The following is an 18,657-nucleotide window of genomic DNA, read 5'->3' on the forward strand; positions in this document are numbered from 1 at the left end:
CACAGACTGATGCATTCAAATGTTTATTTCATTTAATTTTGATGATTTGAAGTGGCAACAAATGAAAATCCAAAATTCCGTGTGTCACAAAATTAGAATATTACTTAAGGCTAATACAAAAAAGGGATTTTTAGAAATGTTGGCCAACTGAAAAGTATGAAAATGAAAAATATGAGCATGTACAATACTCAATACTTGGTTGGAGCTCCTTTTGCCTCAATTACTGCGTTAATGCGGCGTGTCATGGAGTCGATGAGTTTCTGGCACTGCTCAGGTGTTATGAGAGCCCAGGTTGCTCTGATAGTGGCCTTCAACTCTTCTACGTTTTTGGGTCTGGCATTCTGCATCTTCCTTTTCACAATACCCCACAGATTTTCTATGGGGCTAAGGTCAGGGGAGTTGGCGGGCCAATTTAGAACAGAAATACCATGGTCCGTAAACCAGGCACGGGTAGATTTTGCGCTGTGTGCAGGCACCAAGTCCTGTTGGAACTTGAAATCTCCATCTCCATAGAGCAGGTCAGCAGCAGGAAGCATGAAGTGCTCTAAAACTTGCTGGTAGACGGCTGCGTTGACCCTGGATCTCAGGAAACAGAGTGGACCGACACCAGCAGATGACATGGCACCCCAAACCATCACCCAACCATGCAAATTTTGCATTTCCTTTGGAAATCGAGGTCCCAGAGTCTGGAGGAAGACAGGAGAGGCACAGGATCCACGTTGCCTGAAGTCTAGTGTAAAGTTTCCACCATCAGTGATGGTTTGGGGTGCCATGTCATCTGCTGGTGTCGGTCCACTCTGTTTCCTGAGATCCAGGGTCAACGCAGCCGTCTACCAGCAAGTTTTAGAGCACTTCATGCTTCCTGCTGCTGACCTGCTCTATGGAGATGGAGATTTCAAGTTCCAACAGGACTTGGCGCCTGCACACAGCGCAAAATCTACCCGTGCCTGGTTTACGGACCATGGTATTTCTGTTCTAAATTGGCCCGCCAACTCCCCTGACCTTAGCCCCATAGAAAATCTGTGGGGTATTGTGAAAAGGAAGATGCAGAATGCCAGACCCAAAAACGCAGAAGAGTTGAAGGCCACTATCAGAGCAACCTGGGCTCTCATAACACCTGAGCAGTGCCAGAAACTCATCGACTCCATGCCACGCCGCATTAACGCAGTAATTGAGGCAAAAGGAGCTCCAACCAAGTATTGAGTATTGTACATGCTCATATTTTTCATTTTCATACTTTTCAGTTGGCCAACATTTCTAAAAATCCCTTTTTTGTATTAGCCTTAAGTCAGTGGTTCTCAAACTTTTTTTGTCATCCCCCACTTTGGACAAGGGGGAGTTTTCAAGCCCCACCTGCCCCCATCGCCCCAACAGAACGCTAATGCCAAGCTTAACATTTTAAAATTTATTGAACATCAAGTAACATCAAGTTGTATACATTCAAACTCAATAACATAAAATAACATCAAGTTCAATAATGAATAAAATAACTGTGCAGCTGTGGTATAACTCGCCCATCCATCCATCCATTTTCTACCGCTTATTCCCTTTGGGGTGGCGGGGGGGCGCTGGAGCCTATCTCAGCTACAATCGGGCGGAAGGCGGGGTACACCCTGGACAAGTCGCCACCTCATCGCAGGGCCAACACAGATAGACAGACAACATTCACACTCACATTCACACACTAGGGCCAATTTAGTGTTGCCAATCAACTTACCCCCAGGTGCATGTCTTTGGAGGTGGGAGGAAGCCGGAGTACCCGGAGGGAACCCACACAGTCACGGGGAGAACATGCAAACTCCACACATAAAGATCCCGAGCCCGGGATTGAACCCAAGACTACTCAGGACCTTCGTATTGTGAGGCAGATGCACTAACCCCTCTTCCACCGTGCTGCCTGGTATAACTTGCATCAAGTTCAATAATAAATAAAATAACTTGCATCAAGTTCAATAATAAATAAAACAAAAGTGTTATAACTTGCATCAAGTTCAATAATAAATCAAATAAAAGTGTTATAACTTGCATCAAGTTCAATAATAAATCAAATAAAAGTGTTATAACTTGCATCAAGTTCAATAATAAATCAAATAACTTGCATCAAGTTCAAAATAAATAAAATAAAAGCGCCACTTTGCAATCTTTGCAAAAAAAAAGGAGGAGCTATGCATTTGGCAAGACAGGGCAAGTGACAGCACTTTGCCCCGGGAGAGCCACCTTGCTTCACTGTGAAACACATACTTGCCAACCCTCCCGGATTTTCCGGGAGACTCTCGAAATTCAGCGCTTCTACCAAAAACCTACCGGGACAAATTTTCTCCCGAAAATCTCCCGTAATTCAGGCGTACCTGAGTGACGTGTCGACAGCATGTTTTCACGTCCGCTTTCCCACAATATAAACAGTGTGCCTGCCCAATCACGTTATAACTGTAGAATGATCGAGGGCGAGTTCTTGGTTTCTTATGTGGGTTTATTGTTAGGCAGTTTCATTAACGTCCTCCCAGCGTGGCAACAACACACAACAACAGCAGTCACGTTTTCGTCTACTGTAAAGCAGTTCGTCTGCCGTAAACAGCAATGTTGTGACACTCTTAAACAGGACAATACTGCCATCTAATGTACATGCATATATGACATTAACATCTAGGGCTTTTAGAGAGTGCAGTGCACAACTGCGCACACAACAAGGAGACGAAGCAGAATGCATCATCAGAGAGGGTGTTCAGCATGGTTAGAAAAATAGTGACAGAGAATAGAACAAGGATGGACAATTCAACCCTTAACTCAACAATGAGTAGATGAGTGTTATGTGTGTGTATATGTGTAAATAAATGAACAGTGAAATTAAAGTATTTCACTTATTTATATATGTATATATATACATATAGCTAGAATTCACTGAAAGTCAAGTATTTCTTATATATATATATATATATATATATATATATATATATATATATATATATATATATATATATGTGTGAAATACTTGACTTGGTGAATTCTAGCTGTAAGTATACTCCTCCCCTCTTAACCACGCCCCCCACCCCCACCTCCCGAAATCGGAGGTCTCAAGGTTGGCAAGAATGGTGAAACAGCACGGCTGTATGATCAGCTCCCATTTCCTCACACAGTGCAGAGAACAGTCGCGCTTTCAGTGGTCGTGTTTTGATCAAATTTACCGCGCTCACATCTGTTAAAACCTCATTGAGTTCGGGGCTGAGCTGCCTTGACGCGAGTGCTTCCCTGTGAATGACACAGTGTGTCCAATGCGCATTTGGCGCAACCCTCTTTTTTAGAGCCTGCAGCTTGTTTCTTGACCCTGCCATGGTCATTGCGCCATCAGAGCAAAAGCCCACACAGTTTTCCCATTTAAGGTCGTGTTCTTTGAGGAAACTGTCCATTATTTTGAACAGCTCATCAGCAGAGGCTCTATATTTGATGTATTTGCAAAACAGAAAATCCTCGCACAGTGACTCGCCATTCACAAAGCGAACGTATGCGATTAACAGGCAGTCTTTATTGCTGTCAGTAGCTTCGTCCACTTGTAAAGCAAAACGACTTTCTTTTCATTTGTCTCCGAGTTGTTCCTCAAGATCACTTGCAATGTCGCATATACGTCTCGCAACTGTGTCGTTTGACAGTGGGACAGCTTTTCATTTTGCTGCGGTTGTCTCGTCAAGTTTGCTCCGCTTAGCCCCGCCCCCATTAGTTACTGTTGCTATGTCTGTCAAACTTTTGCTCCTACCTAGAAATGTAAAGCCTACAGGAAAAATAAGTAATTTACATTTATTTATATAGCGGATTTCACAGACAGAATCACAAAGTGATTTACAGTGTGTATAGAAAATGAAAGCATAGTAAAAAAAAAAATCTAAAAAAAAAAAAAAAAAAAAAAAAAAAAAAAAAATTAAAATTAAATTCCCTCCCGTTCCTCGCGCCCCACCTGTCATGTCTCTATTCCCCACCAGTGGGGCGCGCCCCACACTTTGAGAAACGCTGCCTTAAGTAATATTCTAATTTTGTGACACACGGAATTTTGGATTTTCATTTGTTGCCACTTCAAATCATCAAAATTGAATGAAATAAACATTTGAATGCATCAGTCTGTGTGCAATGAATAAATATAATGTACAAGTTACACCTTTTGAATGCAATTACTGAAATAAATCAAGTTTTTCAAAATATTCTAATTTACTGGCTTTTACCTGTATACACAAACAAGAGAACTTTAAGTACTTTCAAGTTAAGAGTCATATCTGGATGTTGACATATGACTTTGGCTATGCCTGATGGAGGCGTCATGTGTCACTGACAGCCAAACTAATATTCTTCAATTCCAAAATATTCCAAAATACCACAAAGACAATGCCGTACAAGTGGAGATCTTCTTACCGAATTAAAGTACAATTTAAACATTGTTTACACATTACATAAATAAAACATAATATAAATATAAATAAATAAAACCAATACAAACCAGGGACCATCTTGAAAACAAAGTACTGCATCTCAAGGGGCTATCCTAAATAAATGTAATGTAATTGAAAACGCAAAACCCTTTTTTTTTTGTCTAAGTAGCTTCAATAGTCAAAAACACAATGCATACTGAAATACAAGATGCACAACATTTTTCGTAGATTTTCTTAATAGTCGCAGGTGCCAACATTTTGTTCATGTTCTATTACAGTGGTTCTCAAAACCTATTTTCACTAAGTACCACCCCAGAAAACACTTGGATCTCCAGTTTATTTAATAGGGACAATACATATTAATGAACCTTTTTCATGTAAATATGTGAGACTATAGCCAATGGCTAATTTACATCTCCAGTTCCAAGTTGCGAAGGAGGCCTAAGTACTCATTAAAAACAAGGCAGAGGTTTTATTGAAAAAGTATAGTTTGAACAGTAACATTGTATTTAAATATAAGAAAATAAAACAATGTTCTTAAATAATGAATCAAAAATTTGGCGTACCACGAGTGGTACACATACCCTACTTTGAGAATCAATGTTCTAGTAAAACAAGCATATAATTTCCTAATATTTAACTAATATTTATGCACTGAATTGTATAAACTAAAACACTGAATTTGAAGAAATTGATTTTTTAAACACACATTTCACTCACAATGTTTTTATCCAATTGTCAGCATAATTTTATGTGAAAAAAAAAATGTAGTTCACAAATTGCAGAATGCAAAATTCAGTCACATAAATTCAGTGTCAAATAAAGCTTTGGTAATAAAGACACAATAACCTCTGTAGTTTTCCTTCAATATTTCTAAACCTCATTCACTCTGAGTCCCATGCATCCAAATAGCAGACCAAGTCGCCAAGTTTCAGAAAATTACAAGAGTGAGACTTTAATGGCATGATGCATTTGAAAAAAAAAAAGCCTTTTTTTTTTAAACACCGATTTTGCCTGTTTTAACGTTGATTTATACCTTAAGACTGATGTCCTCACCTCCAGCAGCCTCCTAATGCAACTCTTAATTCACTAGAAATTAGAAATTAAAATCATCATCGTTTTCTCTGCTGGCTTTTCTGTCTCATCCTCTGCATCCATGTTCTCAGTGTGTATCTCTTCTAGGAAAGTAGCTAAAAGTTGCTAGATGACACCATTGCCTCATTTGCATAATTGACTACAATAGACAGTAGGAGAAAGGAATAACGTGGTGGTAGACATAAAAAGTGAGTTAAAAAATGCTAATTAGGATTGGAACTGTAAATGTACATTCTTCTGTTGGTTCTTAGCTTAGTTGTATTTTTCTTTGCTCTACATTGCTTTAAATTTACAGTATCAAATTTGATCAAAAGACTAAAGGGTTGTGGCATTCACCAATGAACCAAATCTATTGACTAGCCATAACATGAATGCATTTGTATCTTAAATGTGACAGTGATGAAACATTTATATCACAAACTGTAAACAGAATACAATGCAAAATAAATATAAATGATGAATAAAATGGATTAATTCAAATTTAACATCACTTTTACTGAAGCCTCTTAATTAAAATGGCGATTGGCGGAAAGGGACAAGGTGAGAGCCACGTGGTAGTCACCTTCATATACTGCTACGAGTTATTTCTTTAATTCAATAGTGTTTCTCACCTTCTTAGTTAAAATGCTGGCATTCACAACTTTCTTTGATGCAAAGGTCACTTACTTTGCAGTTGTACTCTTATAAAAAATCACAAAGACTGAGTCACCAACGCATGGATTTCTCAGGCATGTGAGCAACGTTTCAGTAAAAATGAGGAATACTGATGCAAAGTGGAACATTTCTATACCACATAATGAATATTATGTTTATAAACTCAGGAAATATGTCCCTGGACACATGAGAACTTTGAATATGACCAATGTATGATCCTGTAACTACTTGGTATTGGATCGATAGCCAAATTTGTGGTATCATCCAAAACTAATGTAAAGCATCCAAACAACAGAAGAATAAGTGATTATTACATTTTAACAGAAGTGTAGATAGAACATGTTAAAAGAGAAAGTAAGTAGATATTAACAATAACTGAACAAGTAGATTAATAATTAATTTTCTACCACTTGTCCTTAATAATTTTGACAAAATAATAGAATGGAAAATGACAACATGTTACTGCATATGTCAGCAAACTAATCTGGAGCCTTTGTTTGTTTACTTACTACTAAAAGACAAGTTGTCAAGTATGTTCACAAAATTGCAATAAGAAACCTATGTTTAATGTACAGTAAGATTTTTTGTTAAAATAAAGCCTATAATGCAATTTTTTTGTGATCCCCTTTGTTTAGAAAAGTACTGAAAAGTATCAATTTACATTTTGGTACCGGTACCAAAATATTGGTATCGGTTTTACCACTAGTATGTGGTAAAACTATGGCGTCACATTAGTGCCAAAAATCCGAGCGCATAAAAACTGTTATCGCGCGCTGATTTTGAACTTCGTGCGCGCGCGACACCCTTTTGCACGCGCGTGGTGCCTTTTTGCGCGCGCGCGGTGCCTTTCTGCACGTGCGCCGTCTCGGTCTGTGCGCTGTCATGTTTCGTTTTGGCACTTTGGGGGCGGGTATGCTTAGACGGCCCCTTCTTTCTGATTGGTCAGGCGAAAAATGCTCAGAGCCAATCAGAAGTATAGCAGGGAGGGTCATCGTCAAGATTTACGGAGGAAGAAGTAGATAAAAAAAATGTTGCGCGCTAATGAAGGTTATTTCGTACCACAAACACAATACAGGGTAATACAAAATGTGACCCAAATAAATAATAAGACAACAAACACCATAATCACATCTTTCAGCCAGAACTGGTCCACCAGCAATAACATCCAACCATAACATTATTTTATATTTTCACTTCTTCTTGAACATTTGTTTTCTAATTTATGGAATTTCTTTTGATTCAGCCATAAAATTAATGAAATAATCTTTGAATTTTGTTTTTAAAATGTTAAAAATAGCCTTTTAATAATGTATTCTGAAACAGTTTAAAATAATCAGAGAACTGACATTGCACAATTAAGTCATTTTTTTTTAAAGCGAAAGAGGTAATTTCAACAGGTACAGCATCCTATGTCAAATCTACATGTAATAAGATTTGTAACAAGGCAAACCGTTTGTTAATTGGTCGAAAATCGAGCAAGTTATGGTAATTTAATTAGTACATGTACCATTGACATCAATCAATCAATCAATCAATGTTTATTTATAAAGCCCTAAATCACAAGTGTCTCAAAGGGCTGTCTCAATGTAATGATTGAGGCTAGCTGTCCGAGGTAAGATGGCTACAACGTTGCTACGCTGGAGAATGATTGGTCGTATGAAAAATGCTCAGAGCCAATCAGAAAGGAGGGGCCGTCTAAGCATACCCGCCCCCAAAGTGCCAAAAAGAAACAGACAGCGCGAGGAGAGATGCCAGGAGTACACAGAGAGCGCACATACCGAGACGGCGCGCGCGCAGAAAGGCACCGCGCGCGCGCAGAAATGCACCGAGCGTGCGCAGAAATGCACCGAGCGCGCGCAAAAGGGTGTCGCGCGCGCGCACGAAGTGGAGAATCAGCGCGCGATAACAGTATTTATGCGCTTGGATTTTTGGCACTAATGTGACGCCATATAAAACTCAGTACTTTATTACGAGCAATGTTTGGCCTATGACAACCAAGACGGTATACAAAAACCGGGGCGATATTTTGTCAAAAATCATACAAAAAGTGGGGCATTCAAAACCAAAGTACCACTAATTTACTGTACAAAGAGAAGCCATACTGCAACACACTTGGTAAACTGTGAGTCTATGTATTATTCCCCTGGTGGTAAGCAAATGAAATGCTGCTTTGTGGTCCTACATCACGCTGATGTGAACTCGCTTCGAGGAAAAAAAGTCTGCTTTATGGTCAAATCAATCTCTTTCATTTACTTTTTTCCTTTCCTTTCCGCTTCACTTACCATATCCTATTGTGCAATTCCTTCTAAAGTCCCAGCAGACTGAAAACATACTTTTCTCATGTGAGGTATTCATCATCAGCCTTATTTTGCAATTGTTCCAAGCGGGAGGGTAAAGCTCCCCAAAGCGAGGCGTGTTTTTGTTACACTACAGTACAACGATTCCATGGATGTCTAACCCCCAACCCCCCTCCCCTCCTTGTAACTTTGTCCCAGTGACTCAGCCGGGCTCATTGGGCTGACAAATGCACACACCCCAGAGGTAGAACCGTATGTTTCTAAAAACAAAGTGAGCACATTGAGCGCCTGCCTTACATATTTAAGACGCGCTCTTTAGACTTTGATGAACCCGCCAGTGTCTATCAGTCATGTCTGTGGTTTCCAACGTGGCAGGACTCCATGTTAAACAAAACCCGCATGAACGACCGAAGGCGCCCCCCCCCCCCCGAACCCCCCCAAGGCTGGATTCCCGGGCGGCCAGCTTCACAGCGCTCAGGATCTCAGACACTTTGGGAAGGTTACCCTCAAGCTAATCCTGTCTAATCCTCTCCCATGGTCACAGGCTCATCCAGCCAGGCAGCCCGACCATGCGGCCCACGCTCGCCCATCTCCTCCTCCGTTTACCATCTGACTCTCGTTCATCCATGTCAGACACGTCCTTTCACCCTGATTTATCTCAACAGGAGTGTGATGTCCAAAGACCCAAATTGGTATCTACCCTTTTTTTACTGCTTTATTGAAGCTTTTTTCTCACTGACTGTCTTTTCTTGAGTTGCTATTCTGTATAAACTAAGACTGTCTTCGACCCAAGATTTTTGTACTCTAATCTGATTCGTTAGATTTTGCCCATTGTCGACGATCAGCTATTCAATCCATGGCACACGTGTCAAACTCAAGGCCCGGAGGCCAGATGTGGACCGCCACTTCATTTTATTTGGCCCTCAAAAGCATGGAAATATTATGTATCAAAAAAGTACTGTAACTTTTCTTACTAAATGTATTCTTTATTTCTATTTTGGGAGAAAAAAAATCTATGTACTCCATATAATCGAAAATTATGTTAACTTAAATTTTGTCTAATTATGCAAAAATATATTATCAAACATTCAAACCATTTTTTAAATAGATATAAATACTAATAATAATGATTTCAGAGCAAGTTATTCATCAAATTGTGCAATGTAAAAGTAATAATAGATTTCATGGTAAAATTGTGAAATTTACTGTGGTTTTTACAGCATTTTTCTCGACTTGTCCAGGGTGTACCCCGCCTTCCGCCCGAATGCAGATGAGATAGGCTCCAGCAACACCCGCGACCCCGAAGGGGACAAGCGATAGAAAATGGATGGATGAATGGAATAAAACAGTACCTTTTTTACTATAATAAACTGTGGTGTCATCGAAAAATCTACAATTGTTGATTTGCGGTAAAAAACAAAAACGGGGGCGGCATGGCGTAGTGGGTAGAGCAACCGTGCCAGAAACCTGAGGGTTGCAGGTTCGCTCCCCGCCTCTTACCATCCAAAAATCGCTGCCGTTGTGTCCTTGGGCGGAACACTTCACCCTTTGCCCCGGGTGCCACTCACACCGGTGAATTGAATGATGAATGATAGGTGGTGGTCGGAGGGGCCGTTGGCACAAATTGCAGCCACGCTTCCGTCAGTCTACCCCAGGGCAGCTGTGGCTATGAAAGTAGCTTACCACCACCAGGTGTGAATGAATGATGGGTTCTACATGTAAAGCGACTTTGGGTACTTAGAAAAGCGCTATATAAATCCCAGGTATCATTATTATTATTATTCTGGGAGTCGAATATATTGTACATACAAATTCACATATGCTCACATACATACATAGGTACCTACGCTCCCACATACATACACAAACACAGTACATATTTACATACCTAAAGTTCGTACATCCACACGCACATTCAATATACAAACATACACATACACATACTGTACATATACACTCACTGTACAAACACATATACACACTCTGTACATATACATTCACTGTACAAACACATATACACATTCTGTACATATACATTCATTGTACAAACACATATACACATTCTGTACATATACAAGTACATATGCATACTTACACTCATGCACATAATCACGTTTCATCAAACATATATTAACGTTGTTGCCCTAGGGTAAACTGGGTGTAACACATGGCACACTGACAAAGCTTAACCTATTTTTACTATAACAATCTACAAGGTTAATGTAGGTTGCTTCTCTTTCTCCCCCTCCATTTTTCTGCATTCTTTCGTATCTCAAGTTATCATTGCGTATATGAATTGTTGCATTTGAACAACTGTATTGTTGATAATAAAGGTAAATTATTGGTATTGTTCATTATCAATAGCGCTATTTCTATTGGTATTTGTATTGATCCATTTGTAGTGTAATAATGCTCATTGTCATTTCTGTATTATTTTTTATTTTTCGCTAACTGCTTATTTGCTATTACTTTTACCATCATATTTGTACATGTCGTATTTGCTGATGTTGCTCTATTGTTGTTGTTGTTGTTTTTGTCTCTCTGTCTAATCCCCCTCTTGTCCCCACAATTTCCCCCTCTGTCTTCTTTTTTTTTCTCTTTCTATCCCCTCCTGCTCCGGCCCGGCTGCACTAAATGATACTATGAATACATCTAATAAAGTCAAATACAAATAAGGCAACAAGAGAAGTATCCTACACTTCTCTTTTGTAAAGTAAATCTGAACAGCCGACATGGGCATCTACATCAACTATATGATTTGCCTGAGAAGCTGGACAGGACACAAAAAAAAAGAAAAAAAAAAAAAAAAAGGTAAAGCGACTTTGGGTACTTAGAAAAGCGCTATATAAATCCCAGGTATTATTATTATTATTATTATTATTATTAAAAACAAACTGGCAAGTTAGGTGCCAAAATTTTAGAAACATTTTACCTAAGTTTTACAAAAATGTTCATAAAAACAGCAATACTGTTTTTCCATTTACAGTGATATACACTAAAATTGAGGTGAAATCAATGCAACTTACCATATTTTTTTTACATTTTAGCTGTGAAAAATCTACTAATAAAATGCATCAAACATTCAAAGCATTTTTAAATAGAAATAAATACAAATAATGATTTCAAAGCAAGTTATTCATCAAATTGTGCAATGTAAAAGTAATAATAGAATTCATGGTAAAATTGTGAAATTTACTGTTTTTACAGCATTTTTCTCTAAATAAATAAAACAGTACTTTTTTACTGTAATAAACTGTGGTGTCATATTGGCATTTACAGTAATACACAGAAAAATCCATAGTTATTGGTTTGCGGTAAAAAAAACAAAAAACAAACTGGCAGCTCAGGTGCCAAAATTGTACAAAAATGTTACTTAAGTTTTACTAAAATGTTGCCTAAAATTCTGGCAATTCAGCTGCCTTTTTCTTTTTTTTTACCATAAAAACAGCACTACTGTTTTTCCATTTACAGTGATGTACACTAAAATTGAGGTGAAATCATTGCAACTTACCATACTTTTTTTTACGTTTTAGCTGTAAAAAATCTACTAATAAAATGCATAAACAATTGTGTAATAATAGTATCCACAGTTTGAAGCGGACCTCTGGGGCCAAACATAACCGCGATGTTGCCCTCAGTGAAAACGACTTTGACACCTCTGATCGATTGCGTTTTTGTCAGATTTTTCCCCTTGTCGACGATCAGCCATTGAATGAATCTATGGCACAGGTGTCAAACTCAAGGCCCGGGGGCCAGATGTAGCCCGCCACTTCATTTTATTTGGCCCTCAAAAGCATGGAAATAATATGTATCAAAAAAGTACTGTAACTTTTCTTACTAAATGCATTCTTTCTTTCTATTTTGGGAGAAAGAAAAAAATATGTACTACATATAACCGCAAATTATGTTAACTTAAATATTGTGTAATTATGCAAAAATATATTATCAAACATTCAAAGCATTTTTAAATATAAATAAATACAAATAATAATGATTTCAAAGCAAGTTATTCATCAAATTGTGCAATGTAAAAGTAATAATAGATTTCATGGAAAAATTTACTGTGGTTTTTACAGCATTTTTCTCTAAATGAATAAAACAGTACTTTATTACTGTAATAAACTGTGGTGTCGTTTTGGCATTGACACCGAAAAATCAACAGTTGTTGATTTGCGGTTAAAAAAAAAACATACAAACTGGCAGCTCAGGTGCCAAAATTTTACAAGAATTTTACCTAAAATTCTGGCAACTGAGCTGCTTTTTTTTTTTTTTTTTTTTACAATAAAAACAGCACTACTGTTTTTCTATTTACAGTGATATACACTAAATTGTGAGGTGAAATCATTGCAACTTACCATATTTTTTTTACATTTTAGCTGTAAAAATCTACTAATAAAATGCATAAAAAAATTGTGTAATAATAGTATTCACTGTTTGTAGCGGCCCTCTGGGGCCAAACATAACTGCGATGTGGCCCACAGTGAAAACCAATTTGACTCCTCTGATCTATGCCATTTTTGTCAGATAAATAAAAGAGAGGTATAGTAGCAGGGCTCGAATTTAACCACGGCAACCAAGGCAAATGCCGCGACCACCCTCGTCATTTGCTGCAAGAACTTGCCGTGACTGCCTTGACTTTTTACTTGTTAATGGGCGAGGGATGTAACGGTAAACGGTATAATCATAATTCGCGATAAAATTCCCGACGGTTAGTAATATGTCTAATTTTCTAATTACTGAACGTCATTTATTCATGCATTTTAGGCAAAACAAAGTCAGGCGCATGCGCACTAGCGTTGTTTGGCTTAAAAATCATGGCGGACTAGCAACATGGACTTTGCTCGGGAGATTTCCCCTCGGAGTAAACGGAGCCAAGCGCTTGGTTTAACGTCATTTTCCCCTCGCTTCCCGGTGTGCGAAGGAGAAAACTATTTGATGTTGCTTTAATTTTCTCTATAGAGCATTCATCAGCTGCTGTGACTGAGAGTTAATGAGGTGAGGAACATTGTCGTGAACATTGTCACAACTTGTTTATAAAGTCTTTAGTTTGTTGACTGGGATGTTCACTTGTCCTTTATTTAACTGCAAACTGTATCAGTGTTGAAATAACATCAATACTAGCTAAAATGTTTTGTCCTCTCATCGAACTGAACGAAGGCTGTGAAGATTGTGTATTCGATGTGTGAGGTGTCACTACTCTTTATTTTTGTTGGCCAAACTGTTGTACAGAACCAAGAGAAGAGCAAAACATCTTTATTGGACTTCATCTTCATTAGCCAAACTGCTTTGTGTTTTACTTTAATTTCAAAAAGCAAACAAGGTTTTTTTTTAACATTACTTGCGTTTTTTTTTCATGTCACAAAGGTATTACTTAAAAAAAACATTCATGTGACACAGCATTTTGTTAATGTTTTATTGTGTATAGAAATATTTCTACTCAAACTCTTAATGGATCTGTCCCGATACATCATCTACATGTACATATAAATGTACATAACTTAAAAAAATAAAATAAAATACTCTCTCTATCAAAATGTAAAAATAGAGATAAATGTATGCATGCTTTGGATCCCCTGCTTTGAAATAAAATAGTTTGCCTTGGTGCCCTAGAATATGAGCCTCCTTTAAGGCAACACTTGCCTTGACCTTAAAAAGTTAAAATTCGAGGCCTGTAGTAGTGTATCGCTGGTCACTAGGTCTCAGTAATGTCAAATGGATGTGCTCTAGCACTTATAAGTGAATATTCCAAATGTAATTAAAAGGTACTTGTGAAATGAATCCATGCAGTATGTTCCTAAAAGGAATAAAACAAAAATCTAATTTGCAACTTTTTCAACCTCATAAAAATGCTAAACCACAATTTGTGAGGTTCTCTGCTCTGGCGCACAGTGCCGAGAACACATAAAACTTGACTAAATAGAGAAGTAAAAGTCGTAACAAAGTTTCTGTATGTGAACCTGTAGTAGGATCGTTGCCTTTGCAAGAGAAGAACTACATGCGCCTATCCAATTACTCACGGGTCCCACCGAAGCCGATGGTGGGATTTTAGCTGGCCAGAGGCCTCGCAGTGGCACGGCGAGCTCCGTGTCTGACAGCAGCGTGTCCCGACAAGCCTCAATTATGTCAGCCATGCGGAAACATCCTACCAGCACTATGAGTAAAATATTTTGGTGTGCAGACAAGGGCTCCACAATTTTGAGAAAACACCTACGGTAATTGCGATTTTTCTCTCCAAAATTGTGATTAGAGTTGTGATTTTTATATTTTATACATACAGTACAGGTCAAAAGTTTGGACACACCTTCTCCTCATTCAATGCGTTTTCTTTATTTTCATGACTATTTACATTGTAGATTGTCACTGAAGCCATCACAACTGTGAATGAACACATGTGGAGTTATGTACTTAACCAAAAAATGTGAAATACCTGAAAACATGTTTTATATTCTAGTTTGTTCAAAATAGCCACACTTTGCTCTGATTACTGCTTTGCACACTCTTGGCATTCTCTTGATGAGCTTCAAGCACACCTGTGAAGTGAAAACCATTTCAGGTGACTACCTCTTGAAGCTCATTGAGAGAATGCCAAGAGTGTGCAAAAAAGTAATCAGAGCAAACGGTGGCTAATTTGAAGAAACTAGAATATAAAACATGTTTTCAGTTATTTCACCTTTTTTTGTTAAGTACATAACTCCACATGTGTTCATGTGACGCCTTCAGTGACAATCTACAATGTAAATAGTCATGAAAATAAAGAAAACGCATTGAATGAGGTGTGTCCAAACTTTTGGCCTGTACTGTATGAATGCATAAAACTGCAAAAATAAGACATGAAGGAAAATATGTTACTTTTAGACTGTTAATCAACATATTCTTATCTCAAGAAGCCACGCATTAGAACAACATGCAATAATTTACGATAAAACATATTTGGCTTTAATTCAGACAGACTCAGCTTTTGTCGACATCATTCTGTTAAACCAGTCCTTCTCAAATTATTGTGACCTCGGGGAAGATGCTTTTTTTGCCGTACCAGAATATGATGAAGCGTATGTAGCTTCACTGTAACCACGATGGGAGGCGAGGAAAGGCCGGTGTATTGTTTCCTTTAATGTTAATAGGCTAACAATGTTATGCAGAGGTATAGTTATACCATTTTGTAAAGAAAATATATCATGTATAGTCATAGTGGAGAGTGGGGGAGCACTGTCTTAAACTGAAGAAAGTATAGATAAACCATACAGTGCTTATAATGTAATATAATCATAGTACCGTATTTTCCGCACTATAAGGCGCACCTAAAAACCTCTAATTTTTTCAAAAGCTGACAGTGCGCCTTATAATCCGGTGCGCCTTATATATGGACCAATATTGAGCCACAACAAACCTAAACTTAATTTTCATAAAGTTTAGGTCTCGCAACTACGGTAAGCAGCCGCCAACTTCATTTTCCCCCGTAGAAGAAGCGCTTCTAACCCAAAAATGGCTCCTATTAAGAGACGCGCTTACGACGCAGAGTTTAAACTTAAAACGATCAGTCACGCAGTAGAACACGGGAATAGAGCAGCAGCGAGAGAATTTAACATAGACGAATCAATGGTTTTTAATTCGGACACTCAAGAAGAAGAATTCGAGGGATTCGTGGATGAGGAATAACTTCATAAAGTGAGCTTTACATGTTTATTTTGTGTGTTGTGTTGTGTGACATTAACGTTTGACCAACGTTGAGTTATTGATATATTGTTATTGCTCTGCACTATTTCGAGTGTTACTATATTGTGATTACACTAACGTTTGATTTACCGTAACAGTATCACTATTTTTTATGTGTTTATTGAATCAGGGAAAAGTTCCCCTCCACTATGTGATATAAATGTTGCACTACATGTTATACCTTGCTGTTGTTAAAAGATAAACAAAACACCACGTCACTGACTTTACCTCGGGGAAAGTAATAAAACAGCTGTTTATTCATTTTGGGAGTGAACAGAGTTGTCAGAACGCTGGTTTGTAATCTATTAATTAAGTTTGACTGACCTATCTGACTGTTTTGTTGACATTCCCTTTAGCGCAGCTCCATCTAATGGATGCATAGGTGCGCCTTATAATCCGGTGCGCCTTATATATGAACAAAGTTTTGAAATATGCCATTCGTTGAAGGTGCGCCTTATAATCCGGTGCGCCTTATAGTGCGGAAAATACGGTATATAATCATGCAAGTACCCATTTAAGATTATATAAACTTTTATTTGTCATTACTGTAGAATTGTTTATCATTGCACTGTAATTGGAAGGTAAATAACTGGTATTCTAAATAGTCTAAATTGAGTAATTTCTGTAAGCAAACATTTTACTTAAATAAATAATAAACTTCTTAAGATGCATTTCTTTCCCAGCGGAAAAACGAGTTTGTACGATATCTTTTTGTTAATTGTCGCTTGTTTGTCCGTGTTAATGGGCTCATATTGCCCATCTGATTTGAAACTGAAATATTCCCACAATGAGACATTCATTCAGCTTTGTAATTCAGATGTTTTCCCCTTTTAATTTTTGTGCACTTCTCACTCGCGAGTAGGGAGGCTCTCTGTACGTGCTTCCTATGTGTGTAAAGCTGGCGTACCGCTCTCGGCCCACCGAGACAAAGATTGTGGATGACTGAAAAGAGGGCTCACTGCATTCAGTTAATTCTAGTTAAATAATTGCATTCAGGGGCTGAGAGCGATGCACAGAGTGGGACGTCTTTCTCCCCGTTTGAAGCGAGAGATGAAAAACGCGAAGCTCAACCTAATTGGCGAACGTGTCTTGTAACTCATATGCCGGTGACGACAGAAAAAAACTATTGCAATTACTTTATCGCAATCAAAACCTTGATGTAGATTCGATGCCGATTAATTGTGCAGCCCTATTGCGGACGGATGGATTCATACAAAAAAGATGTTAAAAGCCAAAACACTGCTAGCTGTATTTTACACACATGACATCACACCAGGAAGCAGCGAAGAGACAGCTGAAACTATATCCCACTCTCTAAAAACTATTTGTATGGACACAATACGTTTTTTTCAAACATTTAAAGAAGATATGATGAACACAATTCATTTATCCTCCCAACACACCTGCTATATGTGGGGGCCCTGGCAGGTAATAATTGTGTAGGCTGCTAGAGGTGGGGGAAAATAATTGATTTTTAGATGCGTCCCAATTTTGACATGGACGATTATACAATCGATTAGTAAACGTCAATAATCAATAATCAATTGAAATAATGTAATTGTAAATAAAGTAATTTGGCTGACTGCAGCAAGCCACCTGACCAACTATCGGTCACTTATATTAGGGGGCAGATGTACGTTATTAACTTCTTTCTGCTCCATTTCTTTCATATTTTACTTTAATGTTATGTAAATTGATGTATTTGTATTTTATTCCTTTGATTATTTTTTTTAATGAATGTTTATTATTCCAAATGAATTGTTTTTTTTAAGTTGCAAGTGATAAACGCTTATTTAGTGAAACATTTTTTTTTTTTAAACTGCATCAATATACATAAAGATACATCAATAATCGATTTTTTATCAAAACGTAGCTCCTGAATCGTAATCGAATCGAGATTTTGTAAATGTTTATTTACATACCTTAATTGTTTCCAAATGGTGTCTGTAACAAGGCAGTAAAATGGCTGATCAAGTAAAACAGAAGTCATCCTCATGAACCCACTAGCTCCAATCAGCTAAACAGACTCAATAACTCTACGGTGACGTCTTGGTGAGTTTACTGAGGAATTTGCGAAACTGAAACAATACAAAAAAAATGCCACTATAAGTTAATAATACTAACACAGACAGTTGTAAATGTGTTAGCATATTAGCTAATGCTAACAATGCTAGCTACATTACATAATGATAGCACATACAAATATGTATGAAAACACTCCAACAGAAATCACACATGGGGACGTTTAGAAAGTCAGAATCGCTTTTGTTATTTTGTAAAACTTCCAAACGTTGCTTGGAGTGATGAATGAAGAATCCATTCGAGTAGAAACGCTATGGACGATTAGAAGACGGAAGGGCGTCTTGTGCTTCCGGTTCAAAGCTTTAAACAGCAAGAAACACTGCAGCCATTCACCCGGCAGCACCTGCAGTGAGCGAACTCGTCCAAAAGATGGTGCCATAGCACAAAGAATAACACTCTATTTC

At 37.9% G+C, this 18,657-nt stretch overlaps 1 protein-coding gene across 1 annotated transcript in view; it reads right to left on the bottom strand.

Moving 5' to 3' along the window:
* Nucleotides 1–18,657, bottom strand: part of st7l (suppression of tumorigenicity 7 like) — a 101,260-nt gene that overhangs the window by 12,222 nt on the left and 70,381 nt on the right. The gene's annotated exons all lie outside the window — the stretch shown is intronic.

This window comes from Nerophis lumbriciformis, linkage group LG03, assembly GCF_033978685.3.
Source record: "Nerophis lumbriciformis linkage group LG03, RoL_Nlum_v2.1, whole genome shotgun sequence".
Lineage (NCBI taxonomy): Eukaryota > Metazoa > Chordata > Actinopteri > Syngnathiformes > Syngnathidae > Nerophis > Nerophis lumbriciformis.